At 46.6% G+C, this 25,063-nt stretch overlaps 1 pseudogene across 1 annotated transcript; it reads right to left on the reverse strand.

The window, feature by feature from the left end:
• Positions 1-988: 988 nt before the first annotated feature.
• Positions 989-24,519, reverse strand: LOC308552623 (putative tetratricopeptide repeat protein 41; annotated as a pseudogene). The gene is made up of 6 exons: positions 24,499-24,519; positions 24,127-24,281; positions 6,608-6,732; positions 6,195-6,273; positions 5,592-5,715; positions 989-996 (listed from the first exon to the last, which is right to left on the reverse strand). The product of its transcript is annotated as a putative tetratricopeptide repeat protein 41 (transcript).
• Between the last annotated feature and the right edge of the window lie 544 nt (positions 24,520-25,063).

Genomic DNA, 25,063 nt, shown 5'->3' on the forward strand with positions numbered 1-25,063 from the left:
AGTCACCTGCTAGAGCTTTTGTTTAAATTCTTCCTTCTACATTTGCCTGCGATGCTTGGCATTTCTTTTTTGCAAGAACCCCAGGGAGAGGGAAGTCGCATAATGTTCACCTACCATCCTTCACCCAACAATTCAATACAGGATCCTCGCCTTGCTGCGCTGGAATATGCGAGCCTGCAGGTCTGGTTTTTCTCCTGCTGCAGTGGTTTCTGAATGGGCAGACTCGCACCACTTATCAGAGAAGGAGATTAATAAACTCGCTCTGTCAGAGGCAGCCTGCAGCATCAATCACAAAATCCTCTTTCACAGTCGGTATTTGTGGAGAGCGGCTGAACCTGGAGGCCGGCCGGGGCTCGGGCAGGAGTGAGGCTGTGCCCTGGAGACCCTGAGGGGCCTTGTCCTGGGCAGAGGCAGAGCCGTGCCTGGATACGGGTTCCCCTGTGCATTGTGTAGGCCAACACGCTGGCCTGAGCAGAGCTCTGCTTGCGCGCAGCATGTCCTGCCAAAGGCCAGGAGATGATCAGCCGAGCAGCGGTCAGGTGCCAGCTTCTGGGCACAGTGGGTGCAGCTATAACAATAGAAAACCCCCAAGATGTTCTGGGCCCAGCAAGCAGCATGTTCTGAGCAAGCTTGCCAAGGGATTATTTTTGTCCCTCTCAGCTACCGCAATTTCCACGAAGAATTGTTACCTTGATGTATATAATAAAGACGCTGAGCTTGCTGGGGGTCACTGTCTCTCCATCCGAGGGCAGTGTCCCTCCTGGCCCCAGCTTTCACTATCTCCTATGTCTCTGTGTATTTCTTAATCTCCCATCGCTCCTTCTCAGGATCCCCTGCTTCCCTGCGAAGGTCGAGGCAGGTATTAGTACTGAAATCTCTAGAATGAAGTTTTATTAAGTTTTGTTCTTGAAACTGAATCGAGGGGAGATGAGATGAGCTGTAAAACAGGACCTGGTAAACAGAAAGTTTTCATTTTTGAGTAAGTGCCTCACAAAACTGTGATCAGAAGAAGAAACAAGATTTAGGATTTAAGGCCCTCTCACAAATCCATCATTTTAATATGTGCTTACTGTAATCTTATGCATAAAAATGTTATGTGTATAATTAAATCTGAATTATCATTGCTGGAAGCCCACTATTTTCATACCCCTTGGGAGATTACAGTTTCCTAACATGTTGACTGAATGTAATAATACAAGACTAAGGAAGGTGCCAAGATTATTGATGATTGCTTGCTTTCCAAGCTAGCAATCATCAATAATCTATAATCCAGACTGAAGTCTGAAAAATCAACTAAAGATTATTGTTTTCAATAGGTTAAAATATGTCAGCATAAGAAAACATTTAAACCTGTGAAGAGTTTTTATGAGTTTATTTGACCCAACTGTCAACAAATGTCAGGAGGCAAAATCTCAACGGACGGAGAGAACGCTCCAGAGAACGGCAGTTTTGCACCTTGCTTTGTGCATTACAATCAACAGAGGAGACGTATGTGGGTTACGTGAGATCCATGGGTGATCGATTAGGGAGGCGGGAGAAAGCAAAGCGGGGAAACCTCTGCAATTGGATAAAAAGTAAAATGATAGACACGTATTTCTTTTACATAGGTTAGTGCAGGATAGTTAACAACCAACCGTTAATTCAGTGACAACGAGGGGATTTGTGGTCTCAGCAGAGAGGTGCCTGTGCCCTAAGGGGCCCAGAAAAAGGAAAATTACTTTGATATTCCAGCAATATGTTATCGTAGATGCAAAAGGACAGTAGACAGGTTCTGTTTAGGTAAAGATTGGCCTTTGTCAGGGAAGATACCGGCCTAGGACATGACTACCCCATAAACTGCTTTTAGTTTAACAAGTTTTAGTTTCAGACCATCCTTTGTGGTTACTTTAGGTCTCTGCGTTTGTAAAGCCACCACGCAGGCCTTCCCTGAGCTTATCAAGTTAGCATGTGGCCCCTTTTCGCCCACAAGTGCAGTTTAGGCCATTTCTTCCAATGCTATTAGGCTGGGGCACAGCCAACACTTGTGTTGAGAGCCAGGCATATTGTGCAAATGCCCAGAAAGAACAAATGCCCAGAAAGAACCTGTTCCTCCACTTCCTCCCCTTCCTGCGTGGACAGAGCACCATTTCTGATGCTTTGAAGAAATGAAGAATAAATCATTTAGAACTGAAGGTCAGGTAAAGAGCTTCACAGACAAGGAAAAGCTAAAGGAGTTCATCACCACCAGACCAGCACTACAGGAAATGTTGAAGGGTCTTCTTTAACAAGAAGCTAATGAACAAAAGAAACTGATGAACTAAATGGATCCAGGGACATGGGCTCATGCAACAGACGATCATATTTCAGAGAGAAGAGGGAAGGAGGGTGGAGAGTGGGAAGAGATTAACCAAAGAAGTTATATGCATAACCCATGGACACAGACAATAACGGGGTGAAGGCCTGGGGAGGGGGTGGGAGCGAGGTGAGGGGGTCAATTGGGGGGGGGGAATGGGACACCTGTAATACTTTCAACAATAAAGATAAATTTAAAATAAATTAAAAAACTGATGCAGAGAAGTAACTTACTTAGTTACCAAGTGAGGCAACCAAAATTTCAGCATTCAAATCTCATTATTGCTTAACCATTGCTATTTATCATAACAAATTCAGTAACTCTCAGGAATTTAAACTCTACTGAGTCACATGAGAAGTGTATAAGCTAACACGGTATTCACAAATGTAGAAACCCAACAAGCTCCCAGAACATATGTTTTAAAGATACAAAATGACCTTATATCCTAGTTCCCCACTCAGCATAGTACTTAGTAGCACCTCTTTCACTCCTGATAGGCTCTGTTTAGATGATAGATTAAATGGCTTCCTTGCTCACTGATGACAAGATTTTATTGTATTTCCAATTTTTGATAATAAATGTTTATCAAAATGTTCATGGGTATATTCTCAAAAACAAATGATAAAATATATAAAGTGGAAAGAAAAAAATAATAATAAATCACAAGGTTTCCATTCAGCCTGTTTGACTGTTTTTCTACTGGAAAGAAGTAGAAAATGAGTGTCATAAAGGGTCCTTCAAGCTCCTTCATGACCCTGGATTCACAATACTATTTGAGCATATTTATTACAAATCTCTTGTGATAACTCAAGATGTGCCTCTGCAGTATGTGGATGATTTTCAGCTAAAGGCAACTGAAACCCTTCAGACTCAAGAGAAACTTCTGTGCTCCCCCCAACCCCTTATCTACCTAGAAGAATTTAAATTAGGAGCCTTGCCCATAATAAGAGATTATCAGAGATAACCGATTTGACCTATCTAAGCAGGCTGCTCTTCCATCCTGCAGTGACCTCCTTCCCCTTTGAAGCCCCAAGGCACTTAGAGAAAACAATATTGCTTGTGTAGGCTGCTAGAAGAAATAAACAAAGCCGCCAGGGGCTGAGAGGTCTCTATTTGGCAACTCGTTGGAGGCACAAAGTCTGGGAGGCACTGCCCTGTGGACTCACACCCCCCACCACACTCTCCAGCTGTGGCCTGTCTCCAGCTTACCGTCCACGCATTACTTGCAGCCTCCAATCCAACTCTCCATTCTCCTCAATTCCCAAGTTTGGTGGCGACATTCCAGGCAAGTGGCAGAACTCACTGAGTGGCCATTTTATCTGCAGAACAAGCTAATGGCCTGCTGGGCAGAACAAGTACTGAGGCCGCAAAAGATAAGGTCCAGCCACTCTGTCTTGGCAACGGCAGAGCCTGGAGCATAGCCGTCTCTCAGGAGGTCTCTCAGGAGCTCAACAGTGACCCTGGAAGACCATGCTTAACATGCGAGTGAATGCCACCCAGCTGATCTAGGACCAGTGAAAAAAGAACCGAACGTTCGCTATAAACCACAGATAATAATATCAATATTCTGGTGGAAGAAACTCAGAGGAAGAACAGGAACTCCTCCCATGAAGGGCAGCAAAACAGCCCTAACAGAAGCTACACGGAGCAAGAGGACTGGAGGGACCCAACTTCCCCTCCTAGTAAGAATTAAGGCCAAGTTTTTAACTTTAATTACATTTTAAGTTTTTAGTTTTTATCTTTAATCAGAAAGTATCTTCAGCCCTGCGGGGCGTGGCTCAGCAGCTGAGCATTGACCTAGGATCCAGGAGATCGCAGTTTGATTCCCGGTCAGGGCACATGCCCGGGTTGCGGGCTCGATCCCCCGTGCGGGGCATGTAGGAGGCAGCCCATCAATGACTCTCCCATCACCGATGTTTCTCTCTCTTTCTCCCTCTCCCTTCCTCTCTCTGACATCAATAAAGATACATTAAAAAGAAGAAAGTATCTTCAAGTCTCTGGGCCAGGTCTGAGGCGCTGAGTCCTATGTTCTATTAGGCAAATCAAAGGTGGGGCCCATGTAAAAACCCATTTGTTACTTTGGGTCACGTGTTACTTAGCATCATGGGTGCAAGTACAAAAAGGCTATTCTTATACTGTGTCTTAAACAGAATTTGAAGAAAGAAGGAACCTCCACTGACAGGAGAGAAGTGTCGTGGGACATGGTGCTCTGCCTAGGAAAGAATAAGAAATGGGATGGAAAAGATTGTAAAAGGTGTCTTTCTGTGATGGACTGAATGTTTGTGTCCCCCCTAAAATTCTTATGTTGAAATCTTTTTTTTTTTTTTTAATTATATCTGTATTGATTTCAGAGAGAGGGAGAGAGAGAGAATCATCAATGATGAGAGAGTCACTGATTGGCCGCCTCCTGCACACCCCCAACTGGGGATCAAGCCTGCAACCCAGGCATGTGCCCTGACCAGGTATCGAACCTCGATTTCCTGGATCCTAGGCCAGTGCTCAACCCCTGAGCCACGCCTGGCCAGGCATTATGTTGAAATCTTAACCCCTGAGATGATAGGAGATTCGGCCTTTGGGGGATAATCAGGTGATTTAGGTCATGAGGGTGGGGCCCTCATGAATGGGATTAGTGTCCTTATAAAAGAGACCCCCCCAAAAAATTGCTCTCAGGCCCTTCCTCCCATCGTGTAAGAACACAGCAAGAAAGCAACAATCTGTGAACCAGGAACTGGGCCCCCACCTGACACTGAATCTGCTGGTGCCTTGATCTTGGACTTCCCAGCCTCGGAAACTGAGACATAAATTTCTGTTGCTTAAGCCACCCAGTCTATGGTGTTCTGTTGGAGCAACCTGAGCAGACTAAGACACTTTCCAAATGAGGGAAGAAGGTAGCCAAAAGAGTTGAGAGTATGTGGAACAGTTGCTTCAAAAATGAAGGCAACATTTTTTTTTTTAATATAGCTTTATTGATTTCAGAGAGAGGAAGGGAGAGGGAGAGAGAAGATAGAAACATCAATGATGACAGAGTCATCATTGGTCGGCTGCCTCCTATATGCCCCGCACTGGGGATCGAGCTGCAAGCCAGGCATGTGCCCTGACCGGGAATTGAACCAAGATCTCCTGGATCATAGGTCGATGCTCGACTGCTGAGCCACGTCAGCCGGACATAAGTGAAGACATCTTTTAAATGAGCAAAGTATGCAGGTGAAACAACCGGAAAAGTCACCTGCTTCTTATAGAACTAGATCAGAGCAATTACCTAATTTACAATACGTACCGCTTAAGCTGGTGCTCAACTGCTTCCTGACCAGTGAAGAGTTGGCCAGAGTGCTTGCATTTGCCTTTATTTTTATCACTTGTTTATAATATTCAATTGCTTTCTTCCTTTGGAGTCTAGAAAAGAGAAATTTAAAGTTTTGTCTTGAAGAAGCATTGCAGTCATTCACTCATTCAACAAACAGTCACTGAAGGCTGGCGCTAGGGCTGGAGTGGAAACGAGAACTCAGAGAGTTCCCCGAGGTAGGAGGAGAGACTGGAGAGTGAGACAGAGGACTGACCACTCAGGAAGGGCGCTGACTGCAACCCTAAGGATTTGGGACTTTAATACTGAAGAGTTGTCATTAGGAGAATGATGTGATCTCATTTGCATTTTAGAAAAGTCACCTGGATGTTTAGAGGAGAAACTGAAGCAGGAGAGGCTATAGGCAGGGAGGCCAGAGGGAGATGATGAGGGCCCTGCGCCCATCACGGGTGGTGCGAATACCCGCTGCCTCACCTTTCTGTGACACGCATCGTGAGTGATTTTTCTCCAACAGCTTTAACAATGCCTGTCTGGGGAGCTGAGGAAAGCCCTACACGTCACAAGACAGCGAGGGGACGCCCCCAGCCAGGAGACGTAGCAGGAAAGCAGGGCCTGAGCACCACAGGCTCTGGCCGAGGTCCTGCAAAGACAGAGCAGCGGGCTGTGGGGACCACAGACCACGGGCCAGGGCCCATACATCGTCCTCACGAGGCCCGAGTGACGCAGGGAAACATCGTCATCTTCTGTACTTTTCCTGCTGCGGAACCTTCTGCACGTCTGTGGGCTCAGAGCTCCTTGCAAACACATTATGGTCAGTGTCCTGACAAATCGGCTGGGACAGAGCTCTCAGGCATGGGGAGTCCCTCAGGCTGGAGCTAGAGAAGTGGGACACCCCGAGGGGTGGCCCCAAACCTCCCTGCCACTGGGGGAAAGGGAAGGAGATACAGTACTTGAAACATTTCATAAAGACTTACCTTCCACTATCTCTTAATGGAATAATTAGTAAATCTGTTAAAAATTCCATAATTTCTCCAACTAGGGTGTTTTTCTCCCCAAACACACACTCCTGATATTTAAGCATTCTTGAAATTTTGTTTTTGCACCAGAACTCTGAAAATAAAACATATGTTGTGTTATTTACTGGGCATGATCGATGTTGGCTACATTTGCTGTGCTACCAAAAATAATTCTCATAAACACCCTGCCTTTTGAATAGGAAGATACCAAACAGCAGAGCAGTTCATGACAGCAGGGATTCAAGACCTTCAATGCGATTTATAGGAAGATGTTGGTGCATCTTTATAACAAACTAGGACACTATTCTCAGCCCCAGCACTGCTGACATCTGGGGCTGGGCAATTTGTAGTGGGGCCTGTCCTGTGCATTGTAGAATGTATAGCGACATCCTTGGCCTCTACCCACGAGATGCCAATAGCAACACCCCACCCCCAGTCATAACAGCCGAAAATGTCTCCAGACTTTGGCAAAGGTCCCAGAGAGCCAAGATTGCCCCTGGTCAAGAACCACTGAACCAGCAGATGGAAACACTTAAGTTCAGCATTTCTTACTCCAATAATCAGAGAGGTGGGAAACAGATTCACGAGTGTGGGTTAAGAATATTAATTATAGCCATAAAAGCTACTACAGAAAACAAAAATTTTTCAAGAAAAAACATGTTCGTATCAGAACACCTTGGTGTGCTTCGTGGCAGCCTGGCCGCAGGGGTGGCTGCCCAGCAAGCTGGGGAGTCCAGGAGCACATTCCAACACGGGGTTTTCGTTGAAGTGCTGCTCAGGTGCTGACGTCGCCAGGTTGTTCAGGACTCTGCCTGCAGGGAAGGAATTCTGGCAAAGAAGATGATACTTAAGGTTTTCTTTTCCACAAAAGAGGTAAGGTGACAAGAGGCAGACATTTAATATCATTTCTTCATCGCGGCCAATAGGCTTGTTTCTTAATAAATCAGTGACTGACCCACATGGCATGAGGCCTGGTTTTCATACAATGTATTTGTGTGTACACAGCAGTTATTGGGCCGAAGAGCTAAGAAAATAGATTGAAACCAAATTCTGGGTCTGTTTTGCAAACAAACAGGTCAGAAATAGAGTGAGAATAGAGATGTAGTAAAACTGGTTGTCACTGTGGTAACCGAGTCCTACAGAGGCAGCTGGTGGCACAAGAAAAAATAAAATGACACAGCCCTGCAACCACGGGCACGTGACTAAGCCCCATAAATCCAGTCAGTAACTAAAGGGCTCTACCTAGATACACGCCACCAGGAGAACGTCCCCTCGGCAAAGGCCCAACGTTTTGCTCCTTTATTGAGAGTTACATATTCTGACAGTAACACAGACCTCTAGAAAGTGGAAAGCGTTTTCTCTAAAAAGTGGAAAGTGTTTTCTAAGCTGTGCTTGGTTAGGAAGAGGGAAAATCGTAACAACGTTCCCAGGAGGTGTCGCTACAGCATAACTAGCAGTAAAGAAAAGCAGATTGAACTCTCGGTGCTATGAATTCCGTCTTAATTACAAAACACTGCCATTCAATTATCAAGACGCCTCTCTCCCATCATCAGTAGTACTCGTCCATTGCCCAGGGCCGATGCACCCCTCCCTTGCCATCCTGGCTCCAGGGCCTCACGCTTTGCATTTGAGCATCTGGGATGGACAGCCACATGCCTGGTCTCCCACATCCACTCTTCCCCACCGTGGGGTCTATTCTCCACACAGCAGCAAAAGTGATCTCGAAGCACAAATCAGATGACACCATCCCCACCGGACCCCCTGCGATGGTTTCCCCTCACACAGAGAATAAAATCCAAACGCTGAGACCACTGAAGGCAGCAGGAGAGCGTGTTGTGCCGGTTCAGAAGCTAGGCCTGGGCTTCTGCTCTCCTATGGGGATCCTGCCAGCCACCACGTGAACAGGCTGGGCTAGCCTTCTGAATGGAAACTTCTCGGAAGTTATCCACACCACTTTCATGTATGTCCCAGCAACCAAAACTTAGGCATGTGCTAGCCTCAAGAGAAGCTGGGAAATGTAGTCTTCTTTCCAGTCACTTGCTGGGCTAAAAATTCAGGAGGGGACATACCACAGGCTGGGGAAACTGAGGCTCGGTGAGGTTAAATAAATCACCCAAGCTCACATGGCTAACAAGTAGGAGAGCAAAGGTGTCCAACGCACAGCTGTTTAACTCCAAAGCTCTGGACATTTTCTTAACAAGTGAACCTCTGATGCATAAACAGAGGCCCCTTCACACACATATCCTTTGGTTTCCCTACTGCCTGGGGCACCTGCCGTGAAATAGTAGACGGGGTGGAGGGTGGTATTGAGACCTACTTTATTAACAAACATATCATTTAAATTAGAGTCTCTCATCATTGACACTGGGGCAGGACAGCTCTGTGCTGTGGGGACCATCCTGTGCATTGTGGGATGTTCAGCAGCATCCCTGACCTCTACCCACCAAAGGCCACTAGCAACCCCCATCAAGCTGTGACAACCAAAAGTGTCTCCTGCATTACCAAATATTCCCAGGGGGACAAAACTGCCTCCCAGTGGAAAAACACTGCATTAAATTATAAAATACCCTAAGCTGAAGAAATTATAAAAGCGGTGCAGAACATACACATCACCAGTAACAAGATCTTTGCCCTCAAGCACATATTTCAAAGAAGCCGTCATTGCCCAAAATAGTTTCAGCACTTCTCTTTTGGAAAAGCCTTCAGAGCCTAAAGAAAATTCTTTTACTAGTCCCCGTGGTGGCCAGTCTCAAAGGATTGTTTCAAAAATATTCTGAGAGTGGAATCCTAAGAGTGATGCCTCCAAAAGGGGAGCTCTGGAGCGGGACACTCTGGATGTCTAAGCTTGGGCTCGCCGCCCCTCCCATGAAGCAGCCTCACCCCTTCACGACCAACGTGTTTCACAGTCGTGCTTCATCACTGATGAGGATGTTGGCAGGGCTTCCGGGGAGCTTGGAGCTCCACGGCGGCAGAGGCTGGGCCTGTGGGCTCGCAGCTCTCACCCCTACTCCAGGCTCAGTGCCCGGCCAGGCAAGGCCCTCGGGGAACGTCAGTGGAGTGAATGAATGAGTGTGTAACACTGCACCAGATACTCAGGGATTAGCTAACAAAATACCTGGTGGTTTTCAGACACGCACATGTCAGCGATGGAAATCTGGACCTCAAGGAAAAAATCGCCTGGTACAGGGGGAAATCCCCCAATCATCATAAGATACCACAGAATCACTGGACTATCTGTTCCGAAGATGAAAGAGGGAGCAAAACAGCTTAAATTGAACTCTCTGTTTATAATCTAGGCCTCAATTCCTTTAGAACCCACAGACAGTAATAATAAAACAGCTACCAGTTCTGGAGATCTCACCAGGTGCCACATGTTGTGGGAAGTGCTTTGCGAGCTGTCTCAGTGAAACCTGGTAACAGCCCCAAGAGGCAGATAGAAACTCAACAGTGAGAACACCCTGAGTCAGGGGTTAACATCCCTGCCAAGGTCACAGGGCAGCGAGTGCCACAGAGCCTTAAATCGGGGTCAGTCTGAAAGCAGCTCCGCTCTGTTTACTGCTCCACGCTGCCTTCTAAGGACAAAGTTTCTGCAGATTCAAACTGCTTCACTGATCCATTTATCACGTTTCTTAAGCACCCAAAGGTTGTGGTGTGCCACAAATGGGTAGATAAGAAGGGTCTCTGCCATAAAGGGACTTGGCAGTGTTAAATCTTCTAAATCTCTTTAGATAGATTCCTTCTATGGAAATGTGTGCCCGCGGGTTGGAGGCAGTCTTTTATGAAAGTCTGAAGGCGTTTGCTTTAAAGTAAAGACAGCTTTGTCTTGGGTTATATTATCTTTGGTCCACAAATTATACTGAAATCAGTGAAAATTTATAATTGTCTTAAAGGGCAGTTAAATGTCACCCTAAGCACGGCTAATAGTTATATGTTGTGAGTGAAAAGTTCACTGTATTCAACAAAACCAAAAGTTCATATTTCAGAAAAAGTAAATCAATATAGAAAAAGTAAATCAATCAACCTTCCCCAACATCTTTATGAAAATATGACCAAGCCTGTAACCTGTCTCTCGTTAGTTCACTTCAATCCACTACTCAGTTCCCCTTTGCTTTATGAACAATCCTTTTTCCCCCAAAAAACGACACCTCTTAGTGTTCATTCATTCTACATTGACTCCCATCAATTTCCTGCTTCTTGTCATTAAAATACAGTTTGAGGCATGGATGAAAATCATTGCCTCCTCTTTGACGAACATAATTGATCAATTTCTCCATTTGTGGACTAAATTGTAAAGGAACAAAGGTGAATGATATCTAAAAATATCTAGCAAAATGATGAAAAGAGTAATGCTTGAAGGGGTTAAAATTATTTCCTGCATTACCGGCACTCAGGTAACTGTTCTCAACACTCAAGAATGGCTCTTCTGCTTCTGCGGCCTTGCCCGCAAGCTTCAGAAATCTTGCGATGAAGAACATTAACCGGCATTTGTCAGTGGCAGTAACCTCGAGAGGCCTGCATTCCAGCACTGGAACGGAAAGAAAAGCCAATAATCCTAAATCATATTTAGAAAGGAACAGAGAGGCTCATCGCTGAATCTTGATACAGGAGTTAAATACAGTATCCATCTTTTAGAGTTTCTCTCTCAAGGGATCAGCACAGCACCCTGCTTTCATTAAGGTTTGCATATATTACCAGGTGTTTTAAACAATGACATGAAAAATAACTCTAATGGCTTTAAATAACCTTGGTATGTAAGTTTTGTAAACCAGAGGGTGAAAGAAGAATATTTCCATAGCTCAGTCTGCATGTTGCTGCACTTTGTATTTGGGGGTGATTTTCAGGCATGAAAAGGTGTTTCAATTTCTTACACAATTCTGCCCTCTGTTGCCACTATCTTGAATCACTGGCTTTAACAGAAAGAACAGAATGTTTAAAAGAACAAAATACGAATCATACTGTGTGTGTGTGTGTGTGTGTGTGTGTACCTTACTATACACAAATCAAAATATATAGAATTTTTAACTTGAAGACCCAATTAAATGCATGGTACTGTAAGTCATCATTCTCAGAATTTCTCTTTCCAAATGTTCCAGGATCTAAACTTCTACATTTGCCCATTGGTTACATTTCACTTGTTGCACCTAATGTGTTTGACACAAATGCAGTCCTTGTCCGTCAGCCTTTGCACATGCTGACCCGAGCCCTCCCGCTTTCTGCCACTTCGCTGTGGATCTCCACCCGTGCACAGAGTAAACATTCACTGAGCATCCGTGTGAGAGACAAGCACTCCGGGCTCATCAGCACAGCAGGCGAGGTTGCAGCCCTCAGCCTGCGGGGGCACCAGGAGGCTTTACGCTGTAGCTCCGGTGCCTCAAGCTGGAGAGCAAACTAGAAGTCGGAGCCAAGGGACAGAGAGCGGGCTGAGGACCTGAGGCGTTTGTCCACAGAGGCTGTCTGAGCAAAGGGGCTGAGGTGGGCATGATAGCTGAGGGGCTGTCAAGTAACAGGGAACCTAAGAACTATAAGCAGCTGCTCAGAGCAGGCAGACAAGGGTGGTCTCGACAAACAGCCCAGGAATGGGCTCCTGCCCGGGGTGGGGCTTTTGCACATTCCAGAAGGATCACTGGGTCCAGATCCTGGCAAGGGCTCAGGCTGGAATGGACGACGTCCACCTCTATGTTTAATACTCAAGTCAACAATCTACGTGCTCGAAGAAGTATTCATTCATGAACCCTGCCTCCCACTGACGATATCCTCACGTTCACTCACTTAGCACCAGCATGTAGTTGGAACAGACAAGAAAGAAACTTTCCTTATTATAAAGCTAATATGTGTACATCATAGAAGATTGAAAAATATAGGAAAATACGAAGAAAAAGGAAAATCCCTCATTGAAAGGTAATCTGTTAACATACTGCTGTATTTCTGATCTTTTGTGTGTACCCACACTCATTTTTTAAATTAAAGTTGGGATCATCCTACATATAATGTTTAATGCCTGCTTTTTTACTTCCACATTCAGCAAATATTGCTATGTCAGTACTGTGCTAGGTGGTGAATACATATTGAACATAATATTCATGGTTCCTGCCCTTGTGTAGCTTATAAGCTATTGGAAAACATATTATTTGTAAATATTTTCCCATGTCCTTAAAAATTGTTTGAGAATACACATAGTTATGATTGGATTGTACTCCGTTTTACATATTATTACCATTAGTCAATTTTTCAGTATTATAAAATGTCATCCAGTGAGAATTATTGGAAGTAACCTTTTTATTTAATATATTTTTATTGACTTCAGAGAGAGAAATATCAATGATGAGACAGTTGTCCTTGATCGGCTGCCTCTTGCAGGCCCCTGACTGTGAATCGAGCCCCACCCCGGGCATGTGCCCTGACCAGGAATCGAACCAGGATCTCCTGGATCCTAGGTCGATGCTCAACCACTGAGCCACGCCTGGCCGGACTGGCAGAAATCTTTCTAAGCCTCCTTGACTATTTTTCTAGAGCAACTGTTAGAAATTAAATAACCCACAGGATATTAATATTTTTATTTATTTTTATTTATTTTTAATCTTCACCTTTCAGAGAGAGGGAGAGACAGAAATATCAATGTGAAAGAGACACATCGGTTGGTTGCCTCCCGCACGAGCCCCAACCAGGCCAAGCCTGCAACCAAGGTACATGCTCTTGGCCGGAACCAAACCTGGGACCCTTCAGTCTGCGGCCAACGTTCTAACCACTGAGCCAAACCAACCAGGGCAATGTTTTTAAGACTTTGGATATATATTGCCAAATTGCTCCCCAGAATGACTGCCCCAATATAAACTCTTCCTGCAGGATGGAAAAGTACCTATTTCCTCACACCTTTACCAATATTATTACTGTTTTTAAAATTCATTATACAAAAAATCATTGTCAGTTTGGTACCTGTTTTAATCTGCATTTCCTTGATTACTAGGGAAACATAAGGTTGTCTTTATTAACAACTTGTATGTTCCTCATCAACTCTAAACGCCATCAGATGCAAATTCTTCCCTAGTTCAGAAACGTTAAGTTTTGAGAAAACCTCCTTCCTAGAACCAGTGAAATCCAGTACTTGTTCTTTAGTGAATTCATTCTTCTAACAACCATTCACTGAGCACATGGGTACCTGCTATGGGCTAGGCACTGTCCTGGGTGCAGTAAAGGATGAGCCCAAACAGACCTGGGCCCTGCCAGCTGGCTGTCAGAAGGATGAGGGAGACTGACCATCCCATAATCATACAAATGAATATAAATTTGAACTATAAAAAAAACATGAAATAGATGTTGATATGAACTGGGGAAGGTTTTCCATGTATTAGAAATTGATCTGCGAGTTTAAAAATTTTAAAAAAAAAATAGAAGGCTTTAAGGTAAATGAGGGAGGGAGGGTGTGGGAAATTCTGGAGAGAGAAAAGAGCATGTACAGAGGCCTTAGGGTAGGAAAAAGCGTGGCGCTTAGAGAACTGGAAGATGGAGACTGAAAAGCAGAGAGAGCAAAGAGTTTGGTTCAAGGTCAGGGTGGAGACATAGGAAGGAGCCACCCAGCACCCACACCAAGCCTGCTGCTGCTCCAGGAACTTGGGAGACCTCAATGAACGTAAGAGGCGGAGTCCTGCTCTCAAGGAGCTTACATTCCAGTGGCTGGGAGGGCAGGGGGCAGGGGAGGGAGGAGCAGAGACAGACAATTTTTTAAAAAAAGAAAACAAGACAAAGCCAGGTAGCCGCAAAAGCTATGCAAAGAGCTAAAACACGCTAACATGATATACAGCATGACTAGGTATAACATTAGATTGAGAGGCCACTCTGAGAAAGGGACACGTCAGTTGAGATCTAAATATGTAACGAGAAAGAACTGGTACAATAAATGAGTAGGAAGAGCCTTTCCTGGCAGAGGGAACAGCTGGTGCCAAGGCCCAAAGGCAGAATGTACTTGAAGGACAGAAAGAAGGCCAGGGTAGCTGACACCTAGAGGTCAAGAGGAAGAATCTGACAAAATGATGCCACCCAGACACGCAGAGGCCATGTAGGGCATTGCACACTAACTAAGCCGAGGAACTCAGATTTAGAATAAGTGCAACAGCAAGCCATGGGAGTGATCTTAATCTGGGTAGTGACATGATATGGTTTACATTCCTAAAAGCTCATCCTGGGTACTTAGCAGACAACAAAAAATGAAAGTAGCAAGGCCAGTTTGGAGACTGACCATAGGCCAGGGGAGAGCTGAGAGTGGCTTGGACTCTGGAGTGATGCTAGTGAAAAGCTGAGGTCAGGGTATCCCCTCTCACCACTCCCGTGCATCGTCATACCAGGAGTCCTAGCTTGTGGAATAAGACAGGAAAAGGAAACAAAGATATATTGGGAAAGAAAAAATACAATGGTCTTTGTTCACAAATTATATGATTGTCTGTGTAAAAAATCAACAAAAAAATTCCTGGAACTAATAAGTAATTATAGCAAGGTTAAAGGATACAAGGTTAATATACAAAAGCCAAATGCTCTGTGTACCAGCAATGCACAATTAGAATTAGAAATTTAAAACATAGTATCATTTATGGTAGCACCTCAAAAATAAACACTTAGGTATAAGTCTAACAAAATATGTACAAGGTCTATATGCAAATCTACAACTGTGATGAAGGATATCAAAGAAGAATTAAATAAATAGATACTCCATGTTGATGGGTTGGAAGACTCAACATTGTTAAGATGCTTGACTTACAGGTTCAATGTAATCTCCATAAAAATCTTCTGTAGAAGTCTAGCTGATCTCTGACAAAGTAGCAAAAACAATTCAATGGGGATAGTCTAATTAATAAATGGTCCTGCAACAATTAAACATCCATATGCAAAAAAAGAATCGAGACACAATATTATACCTTTCACCAAAAAATGACTCAGAATGATCCTAGATCCAAATATAAAATGAAATACTATAAAACTTTAGAAGAAACACAGGAGAAAAGCTATGTGACCTTGGACTTGGCAATGAGTTATTAAATACAACATCAAAAGCATAATCCATGAAAGGAAATATTAAGTTAGACTTTATTAAAATTAAAAACTGCTCTATGAAAGGCACTGTTAGAATGAAAACACAAGCTACAGATTAAGAGAGAATATTTGTAAAATACATTAGTCATGAAAAGCTGCTACTGTCCCATTTACTACAACCTTCTGACAAGCTGCTGTGATGTAACCCATTTACCCTCTGCCCTAATCGGAAAGTGTCCCTTAAAGACGATTCTCCCTACCCCACCCCATCGTCGCCTGGAGGGCAGCCAGCCATCTGTCAAGACGCCCATCCTTCTGCCACGTCCGCTCCATTCTCTCATCTTCGACAACGTCCAAAAAGTGTGACTGGAGCCAGAAATGGGTTTTCTTCACTTTGATGTGACCCAGGACTCCAGCCAAAAACAAGAGTATCGTGTCTCAGATAATCTGGAAAAGCTGATCCCACCCTAGAAGTTGTCCTCGGGGCTCAAAGACCTCTCTGCTGGCTATCAGTCAGAGACGCAGCTTCCCCGGGGGTTCGACAAGGGGGGCAAGTTCACCAGGGAGAAGAGAGCTCCAGATTCCGCTGTGCATTTTTCCGTCAACCCAAAATAGACTACTGTTCCAGCAGCAGCAGCGAGGGGGAGCCAAACCACGCGGGAGGCGGGAGGGGGGACTGGGAGGCGGGGTGTGCTCCCTCCTGAGCCAGGCCTCCTGCAGCTGGAGCTCATTTAGAGGCTCCTCCGCTGCGCCATCAAACCGAACGGGCTGGGCACCCTGGGAAACTCTCACTGCCTTTCAGGAGCAGGCGGGGTCAAAAGGGTAAGTAGCCCGTCTGCCTTTTGGAACAAAAATGGGGACAATGAAGAATGAGCCTCGAAAAGGGAATTCTGACTCGTCTCCTGCATGGGGAGGGAGGCTAGGGATGCTCCCGCTGCCCCCAAGAATGGGGGCTTGCTTTCTACTTGGAGGCGTGCCTGCCAGGAAAGCACCCCTTCTCCCAGCAGCAAGATCTGCGCCGCCCCCCCCCCCCCCCCCCCCCCCCCCCCCCCCCCCCGTCCCTGTCCTCAGGCCTCTTCTTCGCGCTGGTGCACTTGGGGGAAGGGATTTGCCCGATATCCACTGCCCGCAGGCCAGTCCTGCGCCCAAGGGCGCCTGGCTCTACCTGCACTGCCCCCCTAAACTCCTGCTCACACCTGGGCCCCCGTCCCACCTGAGCTTGCTTCCGGCGCTGACTTCCTGGGGCCGCTGCTGGCCCCTCTCTGATCCAGGCTGCCTTAAATGTGGGCCAGCTGTGGATGTGTCCTCATGCCCCAAACAATTTGTAACTGACTTTTACTAAAAATGTAGGGGTATCAGAGGAGGGTGCCCACCCCGCACAGAGAAGAAAATCACTGAAAATGGAATGTTAAACATTTAGCTGAATGCATCTGATTGCCATCCATCCTTTCCTTTGGAATTTCTGAGGCCTCAGTCTCCCCGTCTAACCTTCTCCTGTCCCCGCTGCGCCCTCCTCTGCGCACCCCTCGGAGCTCTGTCCCAGACCCGCCTCTCCTCTTCCTGCCGCTGGATGCTCTCATTCAGTCCCCACAACACGCATGTATCCCTGCCCAGCTCCCTCTGAGCCCAGGGAATCTCTCCTCCCCACGCTCCACTGTCACTCCAGACTCAGCATGGCTTCTGTGCCCTAAATCTCCTCTGGGCGTGTTTGCTGTTTGGGTCGTTCTAGTCAGGCCTGTGGGAGTCACCTTGGACGCCCCCATCTCCTACACCCACCCGATGACCGAATCTTGTGGATGCTATGTCCAAACCTCCCTCTGTGTCCCCACTGCCACCCCTCACTTAGGCAGCATTGCCTCTCCCCTGCTTGTACTTTTCTGTTCTTAACACCACACCCAGAGTGACCTTTTCAAACCAAGCCTGTCACCAGCTTGCTTACATCCCCGGTGGCTTCCCAGTGCTCTCGGGATCAGGGCGGGACCCTCCGTGCGTGGGCTGCTGCCGGCCTCTGCAGCCTCTCCTGCACCCGTTCTGGACTCGTTCGGTTCTTCATGTTCACCGCTCTCCCTCCCGACTCTGGAACGTCAACCAGGCTGTCCCCTGTGTCCAGTGGTGTCACATGAAATGTCACTTCTTTGGGTTGATGTCCACTGTTCCTGAGACAAGGCCACACTGCCCTGCTCTAGGCTCCGTGCCACCTCTGGGTGCCACTCCTCGCAGGCCGATTGCTCCGTGGTGTCCGTCTTTACACCGCGTGAGCTCCAGGCCGGAACCGGGTCTGTTTCATCCGTTGCCGTCTGCCTGGGACGCAGCGTGGAGCTTGGCACAAGGCAGGTGCTCAGTAAATACCGTTTGAGTTGACGCGGAAGAGTGAGAACTCTTGTCCAGACCTCTTCTTTAGAAAGGAAAGCAGGGGTGACCTGGCAAGCAATTGCTAAGATGGCAGACTATAAAACAGGACTTCTCGAAAGCCTCTTTGAACGGATATTCCAGTTAAGGACCTTACCTCCAGCAGCACCCCAGGAGGGCAGAGGGGCTCAGGGCTGTGTGTGGCTACATCAGCATCGGAGAAACAAGAAATGTTTGAGGACCCCAGCCAGCCAGCCAGACCACTGCAACGACCCCTGTGGCTACTATACAGGATTCCTATATTTAATTAAACCTTGTTCCGATCAATGGAATATATTTTCTATTGCTTTGTGACAAGTACTTGGCCCTGTGGCTTCTACTCTTCAGCAACCAAACGGAAGAAAAGTGAACCTACACAGTCCTGGGGGACTTGAGGGAGCCCCCCAGCTGGCCCTGGGCTGACTGCCAGCAGGGCTGCAGGTAAGACAGGAGGTGGCCAGAGATGTGCCGAGTGACTTGAGCACAGCCTTGTGTTAGGAAGATTGATCAGAGAGGAAATGAGAACCTGGTGGATATGAGAGAATGAATATGAGAGACTTCACAGAGGTGAAAGTACAGGATTGGTCACGATTGAACACGAGTGGTGAGGAAGGTGACCAGTATCAAAGGCAGTGACCGAGGCCAGGACTCCCTGCTGAGAAGCCACCGGCAGCATCTCAGGTGACTGTCAGGGAGCAGCGGGCAACTTGCTCATGGAAGCCCCAGAAGAGCCCCATGGAAACCTCAGCCTAGATCAAAGAGACACATTCCAAACTCAGCTCATCTGCATCCAGAAAATCCTCATACACTGAAATATGAGCTGACTTCCTCCCCCTTCCCACCCCCAGCCCCAGCCCCAGCCCCAGCCCCTGCCATCACCATGACAACTATGTATGAGGAGCAGCTGTGGCCTGATCAGGACGGATTCTTACCCCTGCCTCGAAACTTCCTCTGGTTAGCCTCTGCTTCCTGTGGCACCCAGAGCTCCCCCACCCGTCTCCCCGCCTCCTTCCTCTGCCCTCCAGCCCTAAGCACTGACACATTTCTAGGTGGATCCTGGTTTCATTCAATCCCCTGGTATCCTTAGAAGCATCACTTGGGCCCCTCCACGTGGCGGAGCAGTGGATCAGACAATTCCAAAGTTACAGCAGTTATACATGGTAATAAAAATCAAGGTAAAGGCTCCATGCTCTAGGACCAAAACGGATGGAGGTCTGTGTAGCCCAAATAGGTTCCTAACTATCTGGGAGACTTTGGGCAACTCACCTCACCTCTCTGAGACTCAGTTTCCTCAATTCCAATCAAGATAGCAATAGTATTACAGATGTTTATAAGAATTGAACAAAATAATACATATAAAGTAGTTGACTTGGAGGCTAGCGCATGACAAATGCTCAGAATCTGTGATTATGGTCCCTGCTGTAACCCCATGAGGGCAGGGATTCTGTCTGCTACATCTGCAGTGCCAGTGAGTCCCTGGCCCAGGGAGGGTACACAGTGGCTATTTGTTGGAATAATGAACGAAGGTTATTACTGTTTAATAAGCCAGGATGAAAGGGGGGAGGGGAGGGGAACTACTTATAGAGAGCAAAGGAAGGAAATATTAACCAAGGTGCTGGCCAAGCCCAGTCATTACGCAGAATATCAGCTCAGCCGGTGTGGCTCAGTGGTTGAGTGTCATGAGGTCACCGTTCAATTCCTGGTCAAGGAGCATGCCCCGATTTTGGCTGGATACCCAGTCGGGGGCGTGCAGGAGGCAGCTGATCAATGACTCTCTCATCATTGATGTTTCTATCTCTTTCTCCCTCTCCCTTCCTCTCTCTGAAATCAATAAAAAAAATTTTTTTTTAAAGAATATCATCAAAGTAGGAGGAAACAAGATGGCGGTGTAGGTAACAGCTGTGCCCGCCGCCTCCCACAACCACACCAAAATTACAACCAAGATACAGAATAACCATCGCTCAGAGCCTCCTGAGATCTGGCTGCACACAAGCCCTACAACCAGGGAACTGAAGCAGCACTGAGACCAGGAGGAGGGGCAGAGACGCGGGCGGATCGGGGCTGAATCCCGGAGATGCAGCTGCAGGCCCACACCCGGTGCCGCGGGTTAAACCCGGGACGTATACCTCCCCCACCTTTCCCGGAGGGGCGGGGGGCCCAGCCCCACAGCAGGCCCGCAGCCCAGGGCTCCAGGGCTGGGAAGAAGCGTCCCCACAACCTCAGGCTGTGAAACCAGCAGGGACTGTCCCTGAGGGTCGCGGAGGCTGCGGGAGCCCCAGGCTTTCCTCTTAAAGGGCCGCGCAGACGCGCTCCCTCTGAGTCCAGCGCTGGGCAGCAGCCTGAAAGGACCTGGGACACTCGGGGAGGAACTGACCTGCCTGGAGTGGGGGCGAGAGCTGGAGGGGCCGCTTCCTCCCAGGCAGAAGGGCTGGCGGAGGCCATGGCTCCTGTGGCGAGTCCTCCCCGCGCACAGCCAGCAGGCAGGCGCCATGTTTGAATCGCCAGCACCCAACTCATGGCCCCGCCCCGTGATTCCCGGAGGCCCCGCCCCTCCCCACCTGCAGGCTTATCCGGGCCATTTCCAAGGGCTTTTCTGTGCAAGTGGCCTCTCGGGCCTCATGCTTAGTACTTTTCTAAAATCTCTCAAACAAGCAGCAGTGGGCCCCATATGGCTTGATAAGTGGCCCCAGGCCTGGCACTAGCGGCAGCCTGCATTGGCTCATAGCTTGGCCTCTCCTGGACAATGCCAAGCCCAGCACAAACAGCAGCCAACTACGGTTTGCTGTGTAGCTCATGCTGGGTGGCCCTGGGCAAAGCACTGGCAGAGGCTGACTTTGCACCTCCTGGGAGGCCCCAGAGACAGTGCACCTGGTGGTCAGACTCAACCACACTGGATTACAGCCCTACCACATCCACGAGTGACACACTTGAGGGGTGCACTTGGTTAACACCAAAGCCCCACTGAAGTAAATCCTGCTCCATAGGGGTGTCTCCAGCACAGCAGCTCCTTGGCTGTAATTGCAGCAGGTCTTCACAGATGATTGGCCAGGGGGTCGAGTCCTCCCATTGATGCCAACAGCAGCCAAGGCTCAACTACAACAGGACAATGCACACAGCCCACACAGGGGGGCACCTAATGGCCCAGCTAAGGTGACTGGGGAGGCTGAGCCACTGGACCCTACAGGACACCTACTACACAAAGCCATTCTACAAATTCCAGGAGACATAGCATCTCTACCATAGCATCTCTACCTAAACAAACACCTGGAAGCAGCCAAAATGTGGAGGCAAAGAAACATGTCACAAAGGAAAGAACAGAAGAAATCTCTAGAAGAGAAACTAAATGAAATGGACCCAAGCAAGCTAACAGATACAGAGTTCAGAATTTTGTTTATAAGGATGCTCAAGCATATTATTATGAAAACAACTGAGAAAATCGACCTAATAAAGTACCTATCAGAAATGAAGGCTACACGAACTGAAATGAAGAATAATTTACAGGGAATCAACAGTAGAGTAGAGGACACTGAGAATCAAATCAGCAATTTGGAACATGAGGAAACAAAAAACACCCAACCAGAAGAGCAAAAAGAAAAAAGAATTCAGAAATATTAAGATGGTGTAAGGAGTCTCTGGGACAACTTCAAGTGGCCCAACATTCATATTATTGGGGTGCCAGAAGGGGAAGAAAGAGAGCAAGAAATTGAAAACCTATTTGAAAAAATAATTACAGAAAAATTCCCCTACCTGGGGAAAGAAATAGACTTACAAGTCCAGGAAGCACAGAGGGTCCCAAACAAGAGGAACCCAAAGAGGCCCACAGCAAGACACATCATAATTAAAATGCCAAAGGTTAAAGACAAAGAGAGAATTTTAAAAGCAGCAAGAGAAAAGCAGTTAGTTACCTACAAGGGAGCACTCATACGACTGTCAGCTGATTTCTCAACAGAAACCTTGCAGGCCAGAAGGGAGTGGCAAGAAATATTCATAGTGATGAAAAACAAGAACCTACAACCAAGATTGCTCTACCTAGCAAAGCTATCATTTAGAATTAAAGGTCAGATAAAGAGCTTCACAGATAAGAAAAAGCTAAAGGAGTTCATCACCACCAGACCAGCACTATAGGAAATGTTGAAGGGTCTTCTTTAACAAGAAGCTAATAAACAAAAGGATCTGATGAACTAAATAGATCCAGAGACATTGATGCATGCAACAGACAATCATATTTCAAATGAAAGAGGGAAGGGGGGTGGAGAGTGAGAAGAGATTAACCAAAGAAGTTATATGCATATATGCATAACCCATGGACACAGTCAATAATGAGGTGAAGGCCTGGGGAGGAGGTGGGAGCCAGGTAGAGGGGGTCAATTGGGGGGGGGGGGGGAATAGGACACCTGTAATACTTTCAACAATAAAGATAAATTAAAAAATAAAATTAAAAAAAAAAAGTGTCAAAGTAGAATGATCCCTGGTTGTCTAACCACTATGCTGCACACTTGGAACTAATACAAAATAATATTGAATGTAAGCTGTAATTGAAAAATAAAAAAATATTTTGAAATAAAAGAGTGATCCTGATTGGAACTGAAGCCACCTCCACACTAATTACACATTTCCAGGACTGAGAGATGGAGGAAGTTAATGGTATCATCAGTAGATTAGGGGAACATAGAAAAACAACTTTTGGGGGGAAACCTGAAATAATGCATCTACTTAATCTGAACTGCCCACTGCTCACTCAGGAAAGATGTTGATGAAGCAATAATACTACTAGTAGCTCTCAGGAAGTGGTGAATGTACCCTGATACTCCAAGGGAAGTTAAGGCTGAGAATACAGATAAAGAAGGAAGGTGTTAGGGATGTGGTTGAAGCCATGAGAAAGTATATAGAGGAAAAAAAAACTGCTAAGAACAAACCCTTGGAAAACAGCCACAACAAGACAATGAGGAGGAGCCATTTCAAAATTAATACTTTTTCTGATTTCCTATCTTCATGAATTGTTGGCTTAAGTTGTAGGGAGGAGTAGTCAGGGAGATCTGTTGGGTTGACCAGAATTATATGAGGAAACAGTAATTATCGGCCACTCTATATCCCAGCAAAACGGACTGTGCACACGTCACTACTCACTGTACCTGAGAACGTGCATCTCCTCCTCACTCTGTCTTTCATCCAGGCCCCGGCAGGGTCATACCCAGCTTCCGATACAAATGCCAGGAGTGAAGGAGGTGCAGCCAGAAGCTCAGGCTTTGGATCTTTGATGTGAAGTCTGTGACAATGTAGCACAACGTATTCATGTAAGTCATTTTAGTATTCATGCCTCCAAGGGAGCTAGTCTTTTAATTCTATAAGCCTGTTCATCAGCTTCTTGACTAATATGACTTGGGTGGGTCAACAGATAAATATGAGCCTGTCACCCTTCGGCAGTGAAAGCCAAAGCCGTCATCTGTCCAGGAGGCCCCTCCTCTGAGCGGCTGCGAACCTGCCAGGAGAGAGGCCCCTCCCTCCCCGAGCTGCACAGCTGGAGGCCACGCGTGCCCTCCCCCCCCCCCCCCAGCGATTCTTGGCTGCACTTCTCCCCCATCGCAGATAAAGCACCTGAGCGCTGGGGCTGTATCTCAGTCCCTCGTGCATCCCCCCCAGAGCCTACCACAGCGAGGCAGACAGAGGGATAACGATAGACGTTTGCAGAAGGAATGCATGAGAGGACCAGAAGGAAAGGGGGCCAGAGTTAGGGGATGGGGTGGAGGGGAGCAGGGAAAAAAGGGAAGGCAGGAGGGTCTAGCAGGAGAACATGGCCAATCCTTTATCCCGACCCAACTACAAGTCCTCCTTTCTCCTGAATGCCTCTTAATTTGGAGAGGAATCCGCCGGAGTCAAGAATAGGACATTCTGCAGAGCCAGATGATCAAATGCAGTAACCCAGGGGATCCATTAGCCACAGAAGTTGATGGCAAATAATGGTCCCTTCCAAATGAATGAATGAATGGGAGCCATGGGTCATTAAATGCAGAGCTAGCAAAAGGAGAAGCTAAATCTGCCAAACACAGTATAAAAGCAATGCAACTTACCTAGGACTTGAAAGAAAGCTGCACAAATCCCCCCAGGAGCTGCTCATTTTCAGACGCCACAGCAGCTCCTGGTACACTCTCCAGAAAGCAGTTTGCCGTTGGAAATGTCTCACCAAGATTCAGTGAAAACGTGTTCTCTTGTGATTCGTTGGGTTCTGAAAGGCATGCGGACTGTGTGGACTGATTTCTCAGACAGGGGTGATTACACCTATCTAAAAAACTCAATTATAGTCGAATGCATCTGACTTTTTAGTATATGAAAACACAATGGCAAAGATTAACAGCTCTGTGGCCATAATCAGAGACTATAAGGTAGCTTGAAAAACACTGAAATATTAAAAATGTATCTCCTTATAAATTAGTCTGACTTACCAAAGAATTAGTTACAGTCATGATCCCTGACCTAGATTTTGGGAAGCCTGTGAGCATGTTGATTTTCATATGGTCTTCCCCCTCCCCTAAGGAAATATTTGTGACCTATTTTTCTATTTTCAATATACACCATGGTTACCACTTAAATAAGCACTTTCAGATATTTGAGGGCATGCATTTTATAAAAGTTAATCTGCTGCCTGGATCTCATATAGGCCAAGGGGTAGCTGGCAAATTAAAGGCAAATTGGATGTTGGAGTCAAAATTAAGGAGAAAATGGTTCCAACCGATCATACTGCTCATAAGCAAGCGTCTAGAAAACAGAAGGGTTTTGTTTCATTAAATCTTGCAGATATCCATCCTTGAAAACAGAAATAGAAGTACTTTTAATTTCCTGCTTGACACTTGCAAGCTGAATGGGTCACACAGCTGGATGGCACACCAAGCCCAGCTCTTCACAGACCTACAGTGAAAGGGGAGCCCATTGTTCAAATAACCATTGTGCGTTTCTGTTGAAATGATTTCCATGTTATCTACCCATCTGGGGAGACTCTGTGCTAGCTGG

This window comes from Miniopterus schreibersii (assembly GCF_964146895.1).
Source record: "Miniopterus schreibersii genome assembly, chromosome: 2".
NCBI classification, from domain to species: Eukaryota; Metazoa; Chordata; class Mammalia; order Chiroptera; family Miniopteridae; genus Miniopterus; species Miniopterus schreibersii.